This window comes from Oreochromis niloticus, linkage group LG7 (genome assembly GCF_001858045.2).
Source record: "Oreochromis niloticus isolate F11D_XX linkage group LG7, O_niloticus_UMD_NMBU, whole genome shotgun sequence".
NCBI classification, from domain to species: Eukaryota; Metazoa; Chordata; class Actinopteri; order Cichliformes; family Cichlidae; genus Oreochromis; species Oreochromis niloticus.
The window spans coordinates 39,316,189-39,334,446 of NC_031972.2; the positions used below are offsets into that span (position 1 = coordinate 39,316,189).

The 18,258-nt window shown below is 38.6% G+C and overlaps 1 protein-coding gene and 2 long non-coding RNA genes across 5 annotated transcripts in view; 1 reads left to right on the forward strand and 2 right to left on the reverse strand.

Annotated features, from left to right (window-relative positions):
- lrp5 (low density lipoprotein receptor-related protein 5) overlaps positions 1-11,469 on the reverse strand; it is a 47,409-nt gene extending 35,940 nt beyond the window's left edge. Inside the window, exon 1 of one of the 2 annotated variants that reach the window (XM_005454254.4) lies at positions 11,194-11,469. The gene's annotated coding sequence lies outside the window, so the exon portion shown is untranslated. Of the gene's footprint in view, positions 1-932; positions 961-11,193 lie in introns of those variants that run through there. The other variant, XM_019361207.2, reaches the window with a different exon arrangement.
- LOC109202821 (uncharacterized) lies at positions 960-4,693 on the forward strand. Of its 2 annotated transcripts, none has more exons than XR_002062783.1 (2): positions 960-1,095; positions 3,878-4,693. It is a non-coding gene; the product is annotated as an uncharacterized LOC109202821 (long non-coding RNA). The 2 variants fall into 2 exon arrangements; XR_003221175.1 differs by having other exon boundaries at positions 3,881-4,693.
- A 2,483-nt stretch (positions 11,470-13,952) lies between the features above and the next one.
- Positions 13,953-17,430, reverse strand: LOC112847568 (uncharacterized). The gene is made up of 2 exons (XR_003221177.1): positions 14,270-17,430; positions 13,953-14,187 (listed from the first exon to the last, which is right to left on the reverse strand). It is a non-coding gene; the product is annotated as an uncharacterized LOC112847568 (long non-coding RNA).
- Positions 17,431-18,258: the final 828 nt, after the last annotated feature.

An 18,258-nucleotide genomic window follows, 5' to 3' on the forward strand; every position in this document is an offset into this window, starting at 1 on the left:
TCTTTAAAATATTTACTTCAAACACAAAGTTGCTATGTTACTAGAGAGAAAATAGATAGCTTAACTGTAACAGTAATGAAACAGATACATTAAACAAAATGACAGGAAATTACAGCAATTCACATCAAGTGAGTGGGCATCACGTGTCCATGCTCATCCACACTCAGGCTACACCCTTGCCTAAACCCTACAGTGTGCTTCCAGTAGTGAAAAAGAGTCTGAAGCGGTGCTGTTTGCTACATGGCAGAAATGACAACTGTGGATAATGTCCAGAAGTGATTCTCCTAACAGAGGTAGGATTTCATGTATGAAAACAGCTAAGCAGAGGAGGCCCCCCTGATGGACAAGGACAGGGATAACTCTGGGAATCAGAGAGCAGATACATTTAAGTGACTTTCAACACACTGGCAGTTTTTTAGTTGGTGGAAAAAAACCTGGCAATCAGCTTGAAATGAATATTAAGAAGGCAGCAACACAAAGTTTAACACAGGTTACTCTTACAGTTTAACTGAACTGTGTTTTCTCTATCACTTATTTATTTTGTACAAAGAAAATCAAAACAATAATTTAAAGACCAACTTCCAGTTTAGAAACCTCAGTGAAAAAAATGTGCTGGAAAATTATCTATAAATGCTAAAATAGCAACAGTGTTTATTCCTTCCTCAAAAAACACAGGGCTGAGCGTAAGAATGAGAGCGCCATTCTTATGATCCGATGACTGAATGCTGGGGTTTTTTTTCCTACTGTTGCTTTTTTGCTAAAGGAGACGTTTTTTTTACATTCATGGGGGACTCTCAGAGAGCTTATTATACTCTGTGGAGTTTCATTTTTGTTATTGATGAATAAGAATATAAACTTTGTTAGTTTTAATGTAAACGGGCTGAATGGACCAGTTAAAAGAAAGTTTTAAACCAGCTGTTGTAAAGGCTCACCTTTCAGCACATTCACTTCACCAGATGCACCCTGTTTCTTTTCCTCACCTTTGATTGGGTGTGGTGCTTGGCCTTAATTGCACTCACCTGTCACTCGTTATCTAAGGACTGCACTCACCTAGACCTCACTCTTTCTTCACTCCCACATGGGGCGGCAGCTGAGGTGAGTTTCTGTTTGAGTCTCCTGAGTTCATGTATTATTTTGAGTTACTTAAATCATACTTTGTCCTTTTTAGAGATAGCAGTCCATGTGTGTCTTTCCTTTACCCATTATTCAATAAAACGACAAAACCTACAAATGATTGATGACCGCTTATTCTCATTCTAATCGGATGAGCCCATGATGATGACTACTTAAACCCTGAGCCTTCCTTCCTCCAAAACACCAGTTAAGAAAAATGGAAATTAATGTTCCCTTTATACAAGAAACCCATCTTACTGCAATAGAACACAGAGTAGATAGGCCATGTTATGTCATCTTCATTTAATTCTACAGCCAGAGCTCTGGCTATACTGATAAATAAAAATATTCCATTGACAATAAAAGAAACTTTAATTGACCCTTCTGGTTGATTAGTTAGTTGTGAAATTTATTCAGAACAATGGACCGTCCCTAAATTAATACAACCCAGTTATGGTCATAGTTCCTTATTTCAAGATATTCTTCTGATAATAGCAGAAGGACAGCAAAACATACTGGTAGGGAATGATATAACCTTTTTTCTAGTTCCTATTTTGGACAAATCAACTACAACTGTATCCAGTTTAAAACCATTCCAAATAACTGTGGCCTTCTGCTCTTGTTTGCGTAATTCCCATATTGGAATAGATCGGTTTTGTTTGTTTCGACACAACAGAACACTGGATACTCCATAGCTGCCCAGGATCCTGTCCGACCACTCAGCTTTGACCTCGTCTATCTTGATTCCATAAAAAAATGCTATTTTATACAGACAGCCCTAAAATCCCACAATTCTCCAAAAACCTCTTTTCTTTGTAATTTATTAGAGATCAGATCTGTGAAACCAATCGCGCTTTCGCTCCCAACCGCTTCATACTATGAGACGCATTAAAAGCATATTTGAAAGGTCAAATAATATCATTAACAAAAAGTATTAAAAAATATAATGCAAATGCAAACAATAGAAGAATTGGACAAAGAAATTTCTAAACTTGTAAAGGAATTTCAACATACTGGCTGCTGACCCAACAAATGCACATCATATTGACCTATTTCTTTATGAACACTGACTATAAATTAATTTCTAAGGCACTGGCTAACAGGCTTGGTAAGTATTTGCCACGCCTGATACACCAGGATCAAAATGTATTTATTCATAATCGCTCACTATCTAACAATTTGTAACCTTTTTAACAATGTCAATCTTTCAAAATCCAAGTAGAGCCCAGTACAGCAGTAACTCGTGATGCCAAAAAGCCTCTGACAGACTGGAGTGGCCATATTTGTTCAGGCCCGGGCGAAGCCTGCCACTAATGCACGGATTTCAGCTGAACAGGTCAAGTCGACAGGGTTGTCCTCTGTCCCCGGCACTATTTGTTTTAGGTGTTGAGCCTTTGACAGTGTCGATCAGATGGGAGCCTGATATAAAAGGCTTTGAAATAGATAACAGAAACAAAAAAAAAAAAAATCTCCTGGCAGATGACATTATTCTTTACTTGGCAGACCCTGGTAAGTCCCTTGTTAAGCTACAGACATTGGTTAATGCCTCCACTGGTATTTCAGAATACAAAGTTAACTTGAAGGTTAATTGTATCAAAATTTAAATTTTACCACAACTGTAAAAAATTTTTTAGTCAAGTTGTTTTTTTGTTTTTGTTTTTGTTTTTGTTTTGTTTTTTTTTTCCCAAAAGAATCACTAGTTGTCAGACAGTTTCTATGAAAGGGTAAAACATCAAGAGTCTCCCTTGAAAAGTTAACTTGGGATCATAAATATGGGGAGGCTTCAACTACCCAACATTAAAAAAGTTTATTTAATTGCCCAGTTGCAATTTATCGCATCTTTCTTTTAGGCTGATGGATCCCTGTGTGGACTCAAATGGATCAGGATTCTTTCAAAAGAGAAACTTGCCAGTGAATTTGTTTATAAATGGATCTCCAGGTTAATAGTGTCATGGTCCCTTAATTAAAGCTGCCTCCCTTAGTCAATTCTTTTGAGTTTTGAGTCCTGCATTTGGGTCCTCATCCTGCCTGCCACAGCACCGTACTTGACAAATACCTACAAAATCTGACAACATCATTCTGTTGCACTTAATTCAAATCTGGTATGACGTTCACAAAATGCTTGGACTGAAAATTCTGGATGCATGAAACCAGCAAGTAAACTTGTTCAACCGGAGACGGAATAAAAATGTATTCCCAAAGCATATTCTCTATTACAGAGTCCAAAACTGTGTTTGCATGAACCTAAACAGAGGTGGGAGTCAGGTTTAAACATAAGAACTGATGACCATCTGTGATCAGATTTATGCTGCAATAGCTGATTTGTCACATTACAACTTTCTTCACCAACTGTAGATCCAGAATTACATAGATCCAAACCTGAAATCTCAGAAATGTGTTTTATATGTGATGTAGAAGGTGGTTCCTTCCTCCACTGAACCTGGCTTTGTACAAGGGTACACTCTTTCCTGCAAGCTGAAAGTACTTGCGAAACAAGCGAACTTAAAAAAAAAAAAAAAAAAAAAGACTGACGGCAAAAGGAAAAAAAAACAGCAGTATAGTTGTGAGATTTGTCTGTCTGTCAGTGTTAACTATGTTAGTTTCTTTATAAACAAATCGGGGGTTTCTCCGACGCACCTGCGGCGCATCGGGCGTCATCTGGCAGGCTATTTAAGGAGCAGCGTGACCGCTCTCAGGTGCTGGATTATTGTCTCAGTCTTAAGTGGTAACACGTCAACTGTCTGTTATGTACAACTTTGATTAGCAGGACATTCACTGATCGTGACGCTCACTGCCCAGCTCTCAGCCTGTCATCTCTGCCTACCTTTCCATACTACCTCAGTTCATCTCTTCCAGACCTCAGCCTGCTCACCTGCACTGCCACTGGTCCACTCCGTCCCTGCTTCGGTCTCCATCCTTACATACCTCGCCCAAGACTGTAGTAAACGTGTGGCAAACAGTTTGTTTCCCGTTCAGCGTGCTTTCTCGTTCCAGTGTTATGTTTATCATTTCGTCCTCACTGTAAATAAACCTGCTTTCACTGCAACTGTGTCTGTCTGAGTGATCTGCCACCAGAGCCCACTAGTGTAATTCCTGACATCCTGGTACGTTTCTGGAATGAACTCCTGATTCAACCGTTTATTTCCTTCAATGTGCTTCAAAAATGCGAGGTTCACCTAACCCGCAGACTCACTGAGTGAGGGGGATACTAATGCCGAGTTTTGGCCCAGGTGTGCCAGAGGCCAGTTCGAGTTGCTTCCTTTCAGGTGTTTTCATTTCTAAAAAATTTTGGGATTTCTTTTAATATTAGTACAATGTGTTTAAGTTTAAAAGAGCATTTGCATTACATATGGTTCACTTTCTCAAGTATTCTGTTTTATTGTGAAGAGCTCATGATTGTAAGAGGAAGTCAATGTGGTTGTGATCAGTAAATCAGATATTGCATCTGTATGTATGAAATTGTTTTTTCATATTGTGAAACGTGCTGCAAAACACAGTAAGGCAGACTAACTGTATTATTTAAAGATTGCATGAATATACTCTGCAGGTTAATGCAGGATGAACAGGTTAGTTTGCTGTACTGTGATGGGTTTAAAGTAAACAACAGTGTGTTGGACTGGTGCACAGTGGCTGTGGGGTCATGGTTAAAGTTTGATTACATGAAATGTAGCAGAAGTTAATATGAACTTTAGCTGATGATGCTTCATACCAGCCGTATACTGTCTAATATAAAGACAGCATAAACAGTGTACTGTCAGTATATAGAATGGAAATTGGCCAGGACAACTCATGAAACATCTGCTGACATCTGGCTCAATTCAATTTTATAAATCCACAAAGAGCAGCAGGTCAGCTGATCACAGCTTGTACACTAAAAAGATCTACTGAAGCTCTGTTTTTATATATTGTGAGTAGTGATTCTTTTCCTTGCACTGAGCCACTACAATTGATTTTAGGGTTGATGCCCACTGTAACCCCTGACTGTGCTCATTTTCCTGTTTAGAGGCAAAGTCACCCTCTATAACGTAAGCAACAGAAAATAGAGCCATTTTTTTTTTTCTTTTTCTTCTGATTCAAGCTGCCTACAATTAGAATTAAAAAACAGACTAGAATATTAAGTCTGTATTCCCATCTATTAATATTATTTTATTATTACATTAATTTAGCACAAGGTTCAGTTAGCTTTACCAAAAAAAATAGCTGGTAGAGACATCCTCCAAAGAGCTACTTTTTACTTTCTTACTTTGAGTCCATTTCAGAAACTGTACTTTTACTTGAGTAAAAAAGTTGAATCAGTACTTCAACTTTTACTTAACTAATTTTTTAGAACTAGTATTTGTACTTCTACTTGAGTACAGAATGTAGGTACTTTTGCCACCTCTGATGTTAAGAAATGAGGATATCATAGGGACAGCTCAGGTTGAGTGGATTCAGGCAAAATTACAGAAGCAAGGCTGAGATGGTTTGGACACGTGTGGAAAAGAATTTTAATACAGAGCTGCCAGGCAGGAGGGAAGGAAGAGGACCAAAAAAGGTTTGTGGCTGTAGTAAAGGATGTTATGCAGAGGGTTGGTGTAACAGAGGAGGATGCTATGAATAGGATCTAATAAATCTACCGTAGTGACCCCTAAAGCGAGCAGCCAAAGCCCAAAGAAGAAAACTTATGACCACACTAAACCTTGACTAAAATTTTACCCCAGATAATCCTCCTCTGAAACAGCAAATCAGCCCGTAAACTTATCAGGAAAGTCTCTAAAGATCTATTTTCCCAAAAACTTATATTCACAGTCTTCTATACAACAGGCAGGTTTAAGGCACTTCTGCACTGGCTTCACCTTTCAGGCCTGAAAGCTACATACATCTTTTATACTGTCGCCCCTAATAAAAAGTTCTGAAAGAAGTCCTACACCATGACTTTCCCTAGTCGGATCAAACTAAAGGTGCAGGGCATCAAAATTCTCCTGATGATTCCATCATTGGAAAACTGTTTATTTATATTTTAAGATGCCAATGCCCTGTGGCAGATTCCAAGTAAGGACCAAGTCTCTCTGTGATCCTACAGCCAACAGTGTGTGTGTTAAATCTGAATCAGTACATTATGATTGCAGTGTCAGTCAAGTCAGAAGTCCTGAGAAAGACAGGGGGTGTGTGTGTGTGTTGGGGGTGGGGGCTTGAAAACAAAGAAGGGTTCCAAAAGAAGTTTTGAAAGAGTAGGCAATGCACTGCTGAACTCCTTTCCATGCATACACGCTCATGCACAAATGAACACACACAACTTCTCAGCTCTCCTGTTTTGTTCTGCCTGGAGAAAGCCAGCAGGCCCCCCTCTCTTTACTTCTTATCAGAACCCATCTTAACAAAGGCGTCTGTGTGTTTGGTGAAGGGCTAAAAGGAAGGAAGAGATTTTCTTCACACCTCCCCAATCAGGATGAGAAAAATGTGCATGATAAGAGTGGGGAACATGGTTAGTGTGTGCGTTAGAGAGTGGACCCCAGAGAAATCAAGGTAGACTGCCACAGACTTCCTCTCTCTCCACCTGTGCTAGTTCTTTCCTATTTTCTCTCTCATTCTTCCTTCCTACCTACTTCTCCCGCTCTTCGTTTCTCTCAATTTGTTACATCAGGCTTTTACAAAATCCAAACAGCATAGAGCCTCCAACCAGGCTAATGCAAACACGAAAAGATATAAACCCAGTACTTTCATTACTCCTCAGTGCTGTTACCATACCCCTTCTCCTCACGTTTAGCTCCTCAGATTTCCCTTCCTGCCCTTAAACCATTTTCCCTTCCCTTCTCATATTCTAATGCATCTCATTCAGTGAGTTTCTGCAAGGCTGGAAATCACATCAACTTTTTAGTAGTAACAGATCAAACACATCCTAACTTGTAAATCTCAGAACATGAGTTTGGTGTTAAAGTGTGGATTTGCAAAACCCTGATGTATGCCACACCAGAGAGGGCCCAAAGCTGTTCTTTATATTAATTGTGAACATTGGCAAAACACACAGCCTAGCTGTTTTCAGCTGTGATCATCCGCTTTTCATCCTCACATCTTAATCATAAAACAATTTCGATGTTGTGCCACAGTAACTTGTTAGCATGAGGCATTTATGAGATTCAGTTACAGCAGCATTTCATTTTCCATCCAATATTGTAATAATGTCTGACAACAGAAACACAAAAAAAATGTGAATGAGAACAACAGTATTATAAATGTAGCTGTATTGTTGCTGCTGGGATTTAGCGGTTTTTTGTTTGCATTAGTGTAGGGCCTTCACCTTGCAATGTAAGGCACCTTGAGGCGACTGCTGTTGTGATTTGGCACCTTATAAATAAAACTGATTTGAATTGAACTGAATTGTTTCAACACAGGCAGAGGTCTGTACTAAAACATTTTAAACATCAGACATGAGTGCCACTCATCTAGTCTTACAGTTTCTCAAGGCAACCTGTCAACATACACACACTTGCATGGTATTGCACCTTTTTTTTAGCCAGTGGCTGTGTTCAGACATGCTTAGGATATCATTGTTCTTTCAGGACCACTTCAACTATTCCTTCTCATGCACATTTTTAGTAACTGTGTCTACACTGGAGGCACTGAATGAGCAGCATTTTAGCACAGCATTAGCTCTGGTGTGCCACATGTGCCCAGGATGTGTTTAACAAAAGGGCTAATACCACTTCTCGAAAGAGTAGTTGTAAACCAACTTACTGATCATCTGCAGTTGAATGGTTGATTTGAAGAGCTTCAGACAGGTTTCAGAGCTCATCACAGTACAGAAACGGCATTAGTAAACAACTGATCGTCTTACAGCCTCCGACAGTGGACTAAAGGTAGTGCACTAAGACTCCAAGTCTTAGGCTCCAAGTTGTTAATTAACCTCTTCAGACACTAAGGTTAATTATGCAGTTCACAGCGTTCTGCACTAGGACCAATTCTGTTTACATTATACATGCTTCCCATAGGCAGTATCATTAGAATGCAGACCATACATTTTCACTGCTGTGCAGATGATACCCAACTTTATCTAACCATGAAGCCTGAAAACACGCACCAGTTAATTAAGGAATGTCTTAAAGACATAAAGACTTGGATGGCCTCTAATTTCCTGCTTCTAAATTCAGATAAAACTGAGGTTAATGTACTCAGCCCTAAAAATCTTAGAAACATGGTGTCTAACCAGATGCTTACTGGAAGCCAGCATTACCTTGGCCTCCAGTAACACTGTGAGGAAAAAAACTGCATAAGTTTTTGACCAGGATATGTTCTTCATTGCGCATATTAAACAAATATGTAGGACTGCTTTCATGCATTTATTACTTTTAGGCTGGACTACTGTAATTCATTATTATCAAGATGTGATTTAGTGCTATATAAATAAAATTGAACTGAATTAATACACAATCACTGTGGTGCTGCAAAATGCTAACTATGGAATGCTTGATACTGTGTATAGATATTGCTATATTCTAATGTCAATCAGCATATTAATAGTCATGTTCCTAACAGGCAAAGCTATCTTAGGGTTTCCACACACAGAGTGTACTACTTATACCTGGGTGGCCAGCCAGGTATATTATTTGCATAATCTGTAGCTAATGTTGCTATTGTGGCAGTCCTCTGTCTTTCAGTGGCCTCCCAGAAAGGATCTCATCCTGTGGTTGAGTGTATGTCAGCTCCAACTGTTTTTCTCTGGAAATCTGCTAAGCACCACACTACAATGAACCTGGGGCAGGTGGTGAAGTGATTCATGGTTACCAAGGGTAAAGAGCAAAACAAGGTCAGTTGCGGTCCAAAATGGGAGAAATTGAGTTCAGGATGAGAGATTTTCTTGAAAGGCATAGACTCAAGCACATACAAATACATCCTAGATGTGGATCTGTAGGAAACATATACATGATTTGGATGAATTTTCTTATGGTTATATCAGTGATGTGGACCTAAAGTTCCACTATGTACCAGTGGAGGTTAGAGGCTGGTGAGAGTTCAGTACTGACACTGTACACAGTATGTTTTAATTTTACATTACTCTTTTCAACTGTAAGTGATAAGAAACAGAGTCATGCTTTCTCAAGGGTACAAGATAAATATGTTACTTTGAGCAACAGGTTATTGTTGGACTTTGTTACCATTTGACACATCTGAAAGTGTGTGAAAGATTTCACTTGAAAATAGTACAACAGGCCTAAGGGATTTTTCATCTGGCCTACTGTGCTGTTAGAAAAAAACTGTTAAGACAAAACTGAAGTCCTTACTAACTAAATATGCTTCACTTTAAATAAGAGGACACTTAAATTATAACGATGACACAGTCGAGCTGAGGCAAAACTAGCAAAATACAACTTAAACATACTCGAACAAAATTAGAGGACCTCTGTTGAACCATTACTGAATGAAAATGATGTAAATATTAGTAACAAAATGTGTTTAAAAAGTATTCTTTGCTCACAAATTAGGCTTCATTAGTATTTTACTGGATGCATTAACATGTTTGCAGCATCTAAGTGCTGCAGATGACTAACATAAAATGTATCTTTTATATACTGCAATAATTCATTTTATTTTCTATCAACTATTAGGTTTTCTTTAAGTCCCTAACCTTTAAAAAAATTATTGCTGTTATTTATATGTCGTTAAATAAAAAGCACTGTGTCTTCTCTACAGTTAAACTGAAGTGAAAACTAAAAGAAAAATAAAATTACTCGCCCAGCTCTCAAGCTTAGAATTGTTCCTTACCTAATACCACAGCTGTAAGGTTAATCATGAAGGAATTACTACTAGAGGGTTGAAAGTAGTTGGAGTAATAAGTAATGAGTGAGTAGTTAGTGCATTTTCTCTGGCTGTGTTTAGTTAAAAGATAATCAGAAATATATCATAGAAAGTGTATGAGCTACTTAGAGATCATAAAAAGGAATAATGAAAATCTAAAGGATCTACTATCTAGTCAAGGATAGTGGTTCATTTTTTGAACCTCATAATCTAAATTTACACAGTCAGCACTTCATGTTCTTTTTTTGAGTAGTAAAACACGTAAGATTATTTTAACACACACACACCAGCTAACCAACTCAGTGAAAACATGATGAGGTAGCTGACTCAGGAAAATTTTAATGATAAAATAGCTGAGTAGGTGCGGCATATATCTCAAACTGTTAAGTTACAATGAAGTCCAAGTATAACCTCCACTTTGGCCGTTCTTCTTATATAAATTAGTGTTATGCAAAGTTATAACTAACTACCCAGTGACACTGACGGAAAGTAGAAAAGCAGTTTGTAAAACAGCGCAAAGATTGCGACTTTCATCAACAAATCTGGAATCGGTCTCACCTGTACCTTAAAAAAACAATCGAGTGAACTTAAAGGGAGCTAGAGTTCTTAGAAGTTAATTTTATAGGAGTTATTGGAGCATGAAATAATATGCCTGATCTGTAAGGGGCTGTATAGAAAGCACCAGGACCTGCAAAAATGTATCCATATGAGAGAAAACTAAGCTCCGCCTCTCGCTGAGCAGTTTCAGGCGATTAAATAGTAATAGCGCAATTCAGGCGGTGGAGAAGGGAATGCTTATAAAGACATCGATCCTGATTGGAAAATGTTTGCCTTGTTCTCTGCTGTGTTCTTTCTCAAATAAACATACCGGCGTATTTGCACCATTACAGAAGAAAGACTGGCTGACATCCGACACCGAGCACGAATGGCTGGAGCTACCGAGGCCCGACAAAATAGCCAGGCTGACTTTAAAGTTAATTTCTTTTCCTTTGGCTGTGACGGCTGTAAAACTGAGGGGGAAAGCAGGGGTCCGTTTGGTTACACAAGCTTTCTCATAGAGCGTGTCGCCAACACCAATTCAAAGTTTAAAGACTTCCATTGTGTTGGTTTGCCCTTGGGATATAAAAATCTAAAGTTTGACACAAGAAATCGCTGCTAGACTTAGACTGACCAAATGTGGAAAACGTTTGAGGGCAGTGAAGTGCACAAATGCACGGCAGGGTCGGACCGTGTTCACCAGTGTTCTTATCAGCTTTCGTGCTTCCACCTTTCTTGAGGATCCATGTTGTGAACAAAAAGTAAACGTACCGTCAACCGCCGACAGAAGGCAACTCCAGAGCAGCAACGCCACCAGTAGACCGCCCATTTCAAGTCCTCTGCACTTTAAATCCATAACTCCGGGTCCATTTTCTTATATTTACTCCTCAATCGAGTTGTGAAGCCCTCCACTCCTCAGTGCTCACATGTACACATATGGTCTGTGCTCCACTGTAAAGCCAGATGTGGCTGCATGCAGGAGTGTGCGCTTCTGTGTATCCTTCGCTATCGACTACATTCCCCCCCACCCCGTCCCACTTAAGGCGCTCGCGCTACTTTATACTTTGGACTCTCGAGCTCGCGCACTGAGAGAAAGGGCATGCGGGCGTGGAATTACGTCACTCAACACGAGGCTGTCCCATTTTTTATTCTTACTAATTTGACTTTTGTGTAAATGTCATAAATATCAGATGTTGGACAGCAGTTAAAGTAAACGCTGCTCTGTTGCTTTAAGGACAGACTTTTATGTCCCTGCACATGAAATTCTAAAACAAGATGTAAAGTATGACTTTTAAATGAAGTGAACCTCTGTAAAACTAGGATGAAACAAAGGAAATTCCTAGTTAAGAGGCTCCTTCCACTTGTTGTTAATGCCGAGTGGGGGGAGACACTTAAAATAACTGGGATTTCTCTGTGTGCTAATAATCCACGTCATTAAAGATGATAGCAAATGAAAAAACGAATCACAGAATTTATTAAATCTGGAAAGTCGGATATTTCAACACGAATCAGGGATGGCTGCGACATATTACAATTCTCCAAGTTAAGTTTTGCTTTCTAATAACATTCTAGGACTCTTTAGAATGCAATATTACAGTTTTGAAGTAAAATTCATCAAACAGCAGTTATTGTTTGTTGATACATAGGTCTGTCGTAAATGGCTGCAGATACAGATGAAATTCAGAGACAGGAAGAATGATATGTTTGGGAAGAATAAACATTATTAAACTATTTCTTGTACGAAATAGAATCATTTCAAAAGTAGATTTTTTTTTTTAACTGCCACACTTGATTGAAAATCAGCTGCAACTGATTTTGGAAATGAAGCTGACTTTTTTTCATAGGTTTGCAAAAAGACATGCTAGACGCAACAGGTCATTTTAACCCACACTTGCAGGATTTTTTAAATGGATTTGCCCATTTTGTTATTAATAAAATATCCAATTAATAAGTAATAAAAATCAGTAAATGTGTCTTTAGTGACAGCAACATTTACTAACAACCCTCACCCTGTCAGTCATGACAGAATATCAAGACCTTATTAAACACACTGATGTTGATACAGGATAACCATGTAACTTAAAGTAACCAAACAGCAATTCAAATTAAGCAAGAACTCCAGCTTGTTTTTGTCTGGCCTCCAGCATTTAAAAAAAAAAATCAAACTGAGTTCCAGGATGTATTGCAGCATACCTCAGTCTTCCCCAAATGTGCTTGGTTTTAAGCACAAGGGCAAGTAAGTCATGTAATCATCAACCAGTTAAAGAAGATAGTACTTATTGATATTGTTAGACTGGTGTATAACTGGTAATGTGATTTCCGTAATATTTTTAGATGAATTTTATGGAAATCACTCAATAACAAATAATCATGCAAAAAAAATTAAAAAAAATACACTGAGCCTGAGATTGTTACTTATGGCTTGGAAACATCAAATACCAATCAGGACCAAATCCTCCAGTGGTCTGTTGTAAAGCCTGCAAACAGGACTTGTAGCATTTAACCAATAAAATCCATGTTTTCAAATCACATAAAAAGTGAGTGGAAGAAGACAGTTTTTGATATGGCCCATGTTACACATCATATTTGATTACATTCAAGGTCATTGTCAAAGGAAAATTGTATATACATGTGATCAGCTACATGAAATGTATCCTTTCATTAAGCACATGTCTACGTGACTTTTCACCTAGTAACTTGTGATGAACCTATGCAGATACTAACCGCTTCCTGTTTTTAAAGAACATTTAGATGTAGAGAAGAGCTCAGCTCTGTTATGAGTAGAGAAGGGAAAAACCCGCTGCTCTGAGTGACGTTGTTACCTTGACACACACACACACACACACACACACACACACACACACACACACACACACACACACACACACACACAGACACAGAACTGTATAAATAAAAAACGCAGACAGAGATGAGACGCAGATCCTGCGTTCCATGGCTGCCCTCGCGAGTTAAAGAAAATCTGCAGTGTTTGTGTTTTCTAACTCAGGTGTCTCAGCTGAACAAAGAACGGCAGGGTGATTTAAAGAAATCCCCTGTCAGTCATGTTCATTAAAAACTCTAAAAATGAAAAATACATGTAAAAAAAAAATGCCTGTGCTATATGGTATACTGCTGTATGAAACAATCATTAGCAAATGTGACCATAACTAAAAAAAAAAAAAAAGTGTGACAATTATTTGTATTATTATCAGTTCTTGTCATTTGTACTGTGTGCTGCTGTTACCAGCCAGCCAAAGTAGAGACAGATGAAAATTGTGTGTCCCCTAAAAATGTGCTTGATTGTTGATTACATTAATTAAAAAAAAAGTCCTAAGTTGTATAGTTAAGAATTATTGTTCTTGCCCGAGCATGATACAGAGAGCATTTACTTTTGCATTTCCCTTTTTGCAAATAAGCAAGAGGAACAGGAAGAGAAGTTACTTCACTTCAAATTTTCAGTCTTTGCCAGCAATACAGTGAAATCACAAATGTGTCACGAGGGAGCAGGGAGGACTCGGCGCAGACTGAAATCACAGAAAACTGGTTTTATTTACACACTCCTGGTGCACTATACACTGGTGAAGGAGAAGGGGGCTAGGGTTCCCAGGGGTACAGGGAAAAATTGGGAAAAGTGTCCTCTCTTACTCCGCCCCACTCGGGCAGAGCGGCGCGCTTGGAAAGGTCCTTTCCTCACACACGCCACTCTCACTACGGCACTCACGAACAGGCTTAGGTGTCCAGATTTCCAAACCAAGCACGAGAAATCTGTATACAGAGAACAAGAGTTAACACGGAAAACTTTCACGAAGAGAGCTCAAAAACTGGCTGAGGCTAAAGTAGCACTGACGAGCGTTACTCAATAGTCCAGCGGCGAGGTGCTCTCAGTCACTGCCTTAAGTAGCGAGAGCAAACAAGGTGAGGAGCCACAGGTGATTGCCTACAGGTGGTGAAGGCCAGGAGCGGGAGCCCACTATGAGCTCCGCCCAGGCAGCGAGTAGAGAGAGAGGAGAGAGACAAAAACAACACATGTAGCCACACAGGGCCAGCCGAGCAGGCACGGGGACCATGACAAAATGTCCTTATGTTACACTGGAGCATTCCCCCGAAATAAATTATCATTGTCTTCCTCTGGATATCTTTAGACACAATAAACTAGAAAATTCTGTCTAATTTCATTCAGCAGTTTAAGTACAGTCAGTCAAACACACACTTTTGCACTCAGTATAGTGTTGACCAAGAAAATGCATTTAGATACATTTAAATGTGTAAAGCCTTTTATTGTTTAATACCCCAGTGTGTGCGGCGTTGTTCATCGCAATTCATTCAGTTCCATTGTTTTATGAATCAAATGTTGGATTTGGTTATTCAGTAAAATCAGTGAAGTAGACAATACATAATTTCCAGATCACACTAAAAAAAAAGGTGCAAAATCAGTTTCTTAAGTAATGTAAAAAAAAACAAACAGATAAAGGCTGTATACAGCATTATACGTTATGTGTTTATATAAATTTTCTGCAGATACTGGAAGGTTCTCTTGTGTTGTGCAGCTGTTGTTAGCTGGCATACCACAGCAAATAACATGCACTATTGTAAATGCAAAAAAATACTTACTGAAGTAGTCACTCAATAGGATATCAGCACTCACTGTTTATGAACTGTGGTCTAAATTTCATCTACAACACAAACACAAGAATCGTGGAGATTGTGTAAATGGCTCCTTCCAGTATGCTACTTGGAGTCAGGTGTTTTAATTTAGGACATGACATTGGATGTATGGGCCATAGAGGCACCCCTCCCAACAAATACAGGCATACATAGCTTAGTTACTGATAAAGTCATTCTTCTTAGTAAAATCTGGTAGATGTGAACCATGATACAATCACAATAACTTAGAATGGACCCTAAAAAAAACAAACATTATAAATATGCAGAAAGAAGCTCCAAAAGCATTTCTAAGTAGCTGACTTTTTTTGTAGTTTGAAATGATGAATAAAGAAAAGCAAACTCTCAAAGAACTTTTTTAGAGAGTTTAGAAAAGATCCTTCAAAGATTACACCAAAAGTATTACGTGCAATTCTGTGAGAGTACCCTGCCTTTCATTTAAGTGTTTGTCACACCTAAATGTTTCAGGTCTTCAAACAAATGTAAATAGTAGTAGTAGTAGTAGTAAGTTATGAGTGTTTCTTTGTTACAAAATCCCATTTAAGATACATAGCTAACATTTATTATCTGTACATTGGCACCAGCAGGTTATTCTGGTTGAGCAGATGTTTATACTGTGTTAAGGGCAAAGTACACTCTAAAAAATCTGCCAAGTAGAGTTCAGTATCAAACTCAGGCTGTATAGAAAGTGTTCACAATTCTCACATTACCAGCATTTTCTGAAGGCAACTTGACTGAGGAAAGTTGTCTGGCATCTTTGTTATGCTGTTTTAATGCCAGTTAATGTTAAACCCCCATGCCAAATCAGGTTTAAGCCATAAAAACTAAGATCAAAAAACAGCAAACATACACTTTGTTTTTGATATTTGAGATCTCAAATATTAAATTGCAATGTATCTGGTAATTCCAAAAGGCTGACAAATCTGTAACTTAGAGCATGGCTGCTATTCTCTTTGTCAAAGATTAATATATTATTTAGTATAGTGTATATATATATATTTTTGTCCTTGGAGCCTTATATGTATTAACTTCTCATCCATTGCTCATTGGGCCCAAAGTCATGCTGATTGTTTGACTGCACATCTGCACAACATAATGCTAGTCATTCCATAACATCTTCCAGGAGGAGTACACAGTGCAACAATGGAAAATCTAAAATAAATGATGAATTATTCTGGTCAATACTTTAGCCCTGTCTTCGCGTCAGTAAAATAGACCAGAGGAGAAGGTAACTTGGGGACATATTGTTTTCCAAACAAAAGAATAACTCTTGGTCTTCAAACACACCTAAACCTAAGCCAACGCTCTCATTTCTTCTCTATTTTCTCAGTACCTTGCTTCTCTGCTCCAATTGGCTCTTCACTTTAAAGGCTCTGGAAACTCAAAACACATGTTCCTCTCCTCTGTGTTTCCAAGCACATGTAGAGAGGCTGGCAGCTTTCGTAACATAGAATATGGAATACAGAGTAGGTAGTACCTGTGCCCTGTTCAAGGCTGTCTCATAATGTGTAAATCTGTCCCCCATGTACATACAGTTGTGTCCTCTACTGTGTCTTTTCTCCCCTGTGCATCTCCTGTATCAGTGGGTTAAAGCTTCATTTGTTTTCTCAGATTCATTTTTCCCTCCCTCTTACGTTCATATTCATGCATGCATAGATAGATAGATAGATAGATAGATAGATAGAAAAGGTGTTATGAACAGTCAGTTTAATTAATTCTGTAAAAGTATTCCCTATAGATTTAGCTGAGGAAAGCTTGAAGCAGTGGTGGCATATGACAGGAAACGGAGGTACATTAACTTGAGCTCTGCTGGCTAACTCACAAGTGGGTTCTATGGTTCAAGCCAAAGGTAAGTTGGATGAGCAAAACTGTGAACAACAGACATGAGTGAGTGTGAGCACTGTTACACTAAATACTATAACACAGGAGTGTGGTTACAGTAGATAAGGTGTGTCAGCCAACCTGCACTGGTAAATGGACCGCCCCACCCCCACCCCACACGCAGCCTTCACAACTTAGAAGACTGAGGAGAGACAGTCCCTGGTGGATCTTTTCTTAATAACTTTGCCTCGACCTTGATGGAAAACATGAGGTGAAGGAAACACGTTAAGGAGAATCATCATTTTAATATGATACAAATAATCTGTGTTTATAGAGCTCCCATGTTATTAATTCAAGTGTAGCCAGGCAACTCAGAGTATCATGTATGAGCAAGATATACAAATGTCTTGGGAAATGTCTGGACGAACGAATGAACTCATGAACAGAATATCTTTTGGTACAAAGGGACGCATTTTGGAACTAAAACAGGTTTTGGGTAATAAGAATTAGGATTTTATAGTTTAGTGAGTAAACTGTGTCAGCCTAGAGCAGCCACAGCTAGTTTTTTCTACCACTATAAAAAAAACCAAGAAATTTTTATCATCTTCAACTTTTCTGAGTTGCCCATTTGTGTCTGAGAAAAGGCAAGAAAGGTAAACATTTGGCATATTAAGAAACCTTGAAATATTGTAATATCAAGCTGGGATAATGTGGGTTAGTTTGGTTTTGTGACTGCTTGACTGTATGTTTTCATTAAACTTTTTTTTTTCAGTTATCTAAAAAGAAAAATCAAGTTCCCACAAACTTCTGAATCGAGTGGAACTCCCTATATGTAAACAGTATGTAGGGTATTCAGCAATTTAGTCACCTGGCACTCAGTGTCAGCTTGTAAATGCTGACAGCTCAGCGTACTGCATAGTAATTTTAAAAAGCCTGTTGCATCCCATCTAGTTTATTCCATTTCTATGCACCCACCCTGGTGCTGGAATGCAGTAATAAAATATTTTTTCTTTCAGCAGTCACCTGCAACTCACAGCCGCTGGCCTGACTTCACACTGCTCTACAAATATCAAAACAATCTCTGCATAGGTCTGCATTCTTCTTTCTGCCCAAGTCCAAGGCTTAGGAGTAATATAGCTGAGTCTAACAAATACCTCTCTCTTTCTCCGTGGGTAACAAGGAACAGGTGAGGCTCCCAGCTGGCTGAGGTAAACACCGACTTTTCTAAATAAAACTCTTTCACATGTGGTATCTTTTACTCAGACTCTCACTCAGCTCACAACAGAACATCATGCCACTCAGACAACTCTGAGAAGTATGCACATTAAAACAAAAATGAAAAAATGCAAGTTA